Raw genomic sequence first — 6,238 nt, forward strand, 5'->3', positions numbered from 1 at the left:
AATGGCTTTAAGTCTTTAGGACAAGCACAAACCATGGGTCATTTCTCACATTGGGTTAAATCAATAGCTACATGATTATAATAGTCAATTACATTTTCATGAAAAATAAGGACTTCCATCTTTGTTTATCTATTCATGCTTTTCTTAGAATAAATTTACAACCCAAAGTTAATTGAATGACATTGTAACTGTCTTTTGCAGCCTCTATCTGTAAATGCCAGATATCTGTTGACCTATTAATCAGAAGTTTCTCTTTTCTTCATCATTCTACCTTTTCTGGTGCAGTCATAGTCTCAGTACCTAGAGGTTCACTTAAGTCTGGGAACCATTACTGGGAGTACTGTAAGAAAAAGTACCCTAACAAATAATATGTTTGTTTTCAAATAAAATAAGATTCTTAAAGTATTTGAAGTACTCATTGCTGTGGATAGGAGAACAAGGCAAAATATGAGAGTGGTAGTAAGTTCTCTAGACTATCTCCTTTCCATTGAGTTCAGTACCAGTGTCATACTCTCGAAAACTTAAGTTTCATTGACTTGTGGAAGCCACAGTCCAGTTGTCCTGAGGTACTGGCTTTACATAGGAAGCATGGATACAGCAGGACACTTACTTTACTTTTGTAGCTCTATGAATGATCAGTGGTACTTGAAAGTCTTCCTTTCAGTATGTTGACAGCTTATCTTTCCTCTCAGGTACTTATGACTTTGTGTCTTCGATTTTCTAGAAAAGAGAGATGTTCTAATTACATATTGGGCATGTCAATGCAAGGGGATGAGTGAGTATTATTCACTCATCCCCTTACACTCTATCTATCTATCATCTATCTATCTATCTATCTATCTATCTATCTATCTATCTACATATATATAAACACACATAGAGAGAGGGCATGATTATGAGAGAAGTCAGTTAAATTAGGCATAGGACAGGGTCTCAAACACAAGTTCATAGTCCTGTCAAGCATACATTCAAAGAGAATAATACTAGTTGTGATGGTTAATACTAAGTGCCAACTTGATTGGATTGAAGGATGCAATATTGATCCTGGGTGTGTCTGTGAGGGTGTTGCCAAAGGAGATTAACATTTGAGTCTATGGGCTGGGAAGGCAAAGCCACCCCTTAATCAGGTGGGCACCATCTAATCAGCCGCCAATGAATATAAAGCAGGCAGAAAAATGTGAAGAGATGAGATGGGCATATATATCTATATCTATCTGCCACAAACACCTCAAGCATTGTTGTATCTGCTGGGTCATATATGTATATATAACCCATTGAGGAAGGACCCCACTACATTACCAACAATTTATGCAGTGAATCTTTCTCCTGTCCTTCCCCAAGGAAACCTCCGGACTTTTCCCAGGGTAACTGTGCACTTGGAAAAGGGAAATGATCAGGCATTTTGGGGAATACTGGACACTGGCTCTGAGCTGACATTGATTCCAGGGGAAACAAGATGTCATTGTGGTACTGCAGTTACAGTAGGGGCTTATGGAGGTCAGGTAATTAATGGAGTTTTAGCTCATGTCTGACTTACAGTGGGTCAGTGAGTCCAGTAGGTCCCTGGACACATCCTGTGGTCATTTCCCCAGTGCCAGAATGCATAATTGGCATACACATACTTAGCAGCTGGCAGAACCCCCACATTGGCTTTCTGAAAGGTAAGGTGAGGGTTATTATGGTGGGAAAGGCCAAATGGAGGCCATTACAGCTGCCTCTACCTAGAAAAATAGTAAATCAAAAACAACATTGCATCCCTGGAGGGATCGTGGAGATTTGTGCCACCATCAAGGACTTGAGAGACAAAGGGCTGGTGATTCCCACCACATCCCCATTCAGCTCTCCCATTTGGTCTGTGCAGAAGACAGATGGATCCTGAGAATGACAGTGGATTATTGTAAGCTTATCCAAGTAGTGACTCCAATTGCAGCTGCTGTGCCAGATGTTGTTTCATTGCGTGAACAAATCAGCATGTTTCCTGGTATCTGGTATGCAGCCATTGACTTGGCAAATGCCTTTTTCTCCATTCCTGTCCATAAGGCCCACCAGAAGCAATCTGCCTTCAGCTGGCAAGGCCAGCAATATGCCTTTACTGTCCTACCTCAGGAGTATATCGACTCTCCGACTTTGTGTCATAATTTTATTCAGAGAGACCTTGATCGTTTTTTGCTTCTGGAAGATATCACACTGTTCCATTATATTGATAATATTATGCTGATTGGATCCAGTGAGCAAGAAGTAGCAAACACACTGGCCATATTAGTGAGACATTTGTGTGCCAGAAGATGGGAAATAAATATGACTAAAATTCAGGGACTTTCTACTTCAATAAAATTTCTAGGGGTCTAGTGGTGTGCGGCCCTTCGAGATATTCATTCTAAGGTGAAGGATAAGTTGCTTTATTTGGCAGCTCCCGTAACCAAGAAAGAGGCACAACACCTGGTGGGTCTATTTGGATTTTGGAAGCAAACATTCTTCTTTGGGTGTCTTACCCTGAACATTTATTGAATGACCTGAAAGGCTTCCAGTTTTGATTGGGATCCAGAACAGTAGAAGGCTCTGCAACAGGTCCACACTGCTGTGCACGTTGCTGTGCCACTTGGGCCATATGACGCAACAGATACAATGATGCTTGAGGTGTTGGTGGCAGATAGAGATGCTGTTTGGAGACTTTGGCAGGTTCCCATAGATGAATCATAGCAGAGGCCTCTAGGATTTTCGAGCAAGGCCATGCCATCTTCTTCAGATGACTACTTTCTTTTTGAGAGACAACTGTTGACCTGTTACTGGGCTTTGGTGGAAACTGAATGTTTGACTATGGGTCATCAAGTCACCATGCAACCTGAACTGCCTACCATGAACTGGGTGCTTTCTGACCTATCTAGTCACAAAGTGGGTCATGCACAGCAGCATTTCACCATCAGATGGAAGTGGTATATACGTGATTGGGCTTGAACTTGTCCTGAAGGCAAAAGTAAGCTACACAAGGAAGTGGCTCAAATGCCCGTGGTCTCCACACCTGCCACCCTGCCTTCTCTGCCCCAGCCTGCACTGATGTCCTCATGGGGAGTTCCCTATGGTCAGTAGACAGAAGGAAGATAAGACTAAGACCTGGTTTCACAGATGGGTCTGCACGATATGCAGGTACCACCTAAAAGTGGACAGCTGTAGCACTACAGCTCCTTTCTAGGACATCCCTGAAGGAAAGCGGTGAAGGGAAACCTTCCCAGTGGGCGGAACTTTGAGCAAAGCACCTGGTTATGAGATTTGCATGGAAGGAAAAATGGCCATATATGCAGTTATATACTGATTCATGGGCTGTAGCCAATGGTTTGGCTGGATGGTCTGGGACTTGGACGAAGCATGATTGGAAAATTAGTGACAAAGAAATTTGGGGAAGAGGTATGTGGATGGGCCTCTCTGAGTGGTCAAAAAATGTGAAGATATTTGTATCCCATGTGAGTTTTCAACAACGGGTAACCTCAGCAGAAGAGGAGTTTAATAATCAAGTGGATAGGATGACTTATTCTGTGGACAGTATTCAGTCTCTTTCCCCAGCCACCCCCGTCATTGCTCAATGGGCCCATGAACAAAGTGGCCATGGTGGCAGGGATGGAGGTTATGCATGGGCTCAGTAACATAGACTTCGACTTACCATGGTGGACCTAGCTACGGCCACTGTTGAGTGCCCAGTTTGCCAACAGCAGAGACCAACACTGAGCCCTCAATATGGCACCATTCCTGGGGGTTGTCAGCCAGGTTCTTGGTGGCAGGTTGATTATATCGGGCCTCTTTCATCATGGAAATGGCAGAAGTTTGTCCTCGCTGGAATAGACACTTACTCCAGATATGGATTTGCCTATTCTGCTCACAATGTTTCTGCAAAGACTGCCATCCATGGACTCATGGAATGCCTTATCCACCGTCATGATATTCCACACAGCATTGCCTCTGACAAAGGAATTCACTTTATGGTTAAAAATGTGCAGCAGTGGGCTCATGCTCATGGAATTCACTGGTCTTATCATGTTCCCCATCATCCTGAAGCAGCTGGATTGATAGAATCGTAGAATGGCCTTTTGAAGTCAGAATTACAATGCCTACTCAGTGACAATACTTTGCAGGGCTGGGACAAAGTTCTCCAGAAGTCTATGTATGGGCTGAATTACTGTCCCATATATTGTACTGTTTCTCCCACAGCCAGGATTCTCAGGTCCAGGAATCAAGTGATGGAAGTGGAAGTGGTACCACCCACCATCATCCCTAGTGATCCACCAGCAAAATTTTTGCTTCCTGTTCCTGTGACATTACATTCTGCTGGCCTAGAGTTCTTAGTTCCAGAGGGAGGAAGGCTGCCACCAGGAGACACAACAATGATTCCATTAAACTGGAAGTTAAGATTGCCACCTGGACACTTTGGGCTCCTCTTACCTATAAGTCAACAGGCTAAGAAGGGAGTTACAGTGTTGGCTGGGGTGATTGACTTGGAGTATTAAGATTAAATCACTCTACTAGTTCACAATGGAAGTAAGGAAGAGTATGCATGAAATACAGGAGATCCATTAAGGCATCTCTTAGTATTCCCATGCCCTATGTTTAAGGACAATGGGAAACTCCAACAGCCCGATCTAGGCAGGACTACAAATGAACCAGATCCTTCAGGAACGAAGGTTTGGGTCACTCCACTAGGAGAAAAACCACAACCTGCTGAGGTGCTTGCTGAATGCAAGAGGGATACAGAATGGGTAGTGGAAGAAAGTAGTCATCAATACCAGCTACGACCACGTGACCAGCAGGAACAAGGACTGTAATTGTCGAGGGTATTTCCTCCTTTTTTTGTTAAAGGTGTGTTTGTTCATTTATATACTTGTACTAAGAAAATATCTTCATTTTATTACCTTTTCCTTTATCGTGTGAAATAAGATTTATTGAGTTCATACCAGCATTTAAGTATTGTTAGCTTTATGTAATAGCATTTGGGTTGGGGATTGGTGCAGTTCTGGTTGTCAAAGGGTAGCTATATTATGTTAGGTGTTATTATGATCTTATTATTGTCTTTATTTGAAGATGATGTATGATCTCAGGAGATGTGTATGGATTCAGGTTGACAAGCAGTGGACTTGTGATGGTTAATACTGAGTGTCAATGTGATTGGATTGAAGGGTGCAACATTGATCCTGGGTGTGTCTGTGAGGGTGTTGCCAAAGGAGATCAACATTTGAGTCGGTGGACTGGAGAAGGCAGACCCACCCTTAATCGAATGTGCACCATCTAATGAGCTTCCAGTGAATATAAAGAAGGCAGAAAAACGTGAAGAGAAGAGACGGGCCTAGCCTTCCAGCCTACATCTTTCTCCCGTGCTGGATACTTGCTGCCCTCGGACATCAGACTCCAAGTTCTTCAGTTTTGGGACTCAGACTGGCTCTCCTTGTCCTCAGCTTGCAGACAGCATATTGTGGCACCTTGTAACCATGTAAGTAAATACTTAATAAACTCCCATTTATGTATATATATTAATAGGATATATTTATCCCATTAGTTCTGTCCCTCAAATAGAACCCTGACTAATACACTAGTTTTACTTGCAGAATTAGTGTAATTTTTTAACAAGGCTAGTGGTAAAGCTCTAGGCCATTTAACCCAATAGATTGTTGAAGCTTAGCCATTGAGTTTTGTTTTGTTTTGTTGAGTGTGATTCATCCATTCTACTTGTCCGAAGGACCATAGTTAAACAAATATAATAGCTAATAGAGGAGTCTACAGTTTCATAATTACTAGATTACAATAAAAATAAAATTTCTCCTGATGATTCTGTATGCTCGATGTCACAAATGTAGGAATTTTGTGTATTGAGAGAGGCTTTACAACTGTCTTGCAACTAGTTTTTGAAAAAGGAAACACTTCAGAGCACACTCAAAAATGTTGGGTGTGCTGAACTTTAAAGAAAATTGCTAAATTATCTAAGGTAATGTTCTATCTTTGTAAAATAGTGTGACTGCTGTTTGCAATCTTTTAAGCATCCAAGCAATTCCAGTGCCACTACATCTACAAATAAAAAATAAACCACTGGTCTCTAGCCTACTCTCAGCTGTTAAGTTAAAATTTTACTAGAAGGACTTTTATTTTCTTGAAAAATCTAGTGTAATTTTGTTTCAAAATTTGGAATTCCCAAAGCTGAGGAAGAGACAACAGTCAACTTCAGTTGTTCAAAAGTTTTCAGAGCCAAGTAACTGGTCCA

General features: G+C 41.9%; 1 pseudogene; it reads left to right on the plus strand.

Annotated features, from left to right (window-relative positions):
• The first annotated feature begins 1,307 nt into the window (after window positions 1-1,307).
• On the plus strand, window positions 1,308-4,811 carry LOC129036149 (uncharacterized; annotated as a pseudogene).
• Window positions 4,812-6,238: the final 1,427 nt, after the last annotated feature.

The sequence above is a fragment of the Pongo pygmaeus genome, chromosome 4 (assembly GCF_028885625.2).
Source record: "Pongo pygmaeus isolate AG05252 chromosome 4, NHGRI_mPonPyg2-v2.0_pri, whole genome shotgun sequence".
NCBI lineage: Eukaryota > Metazoa > Chordata > Mammalia > Primates > Hominidae > Pongo > Pongo pygmaeus.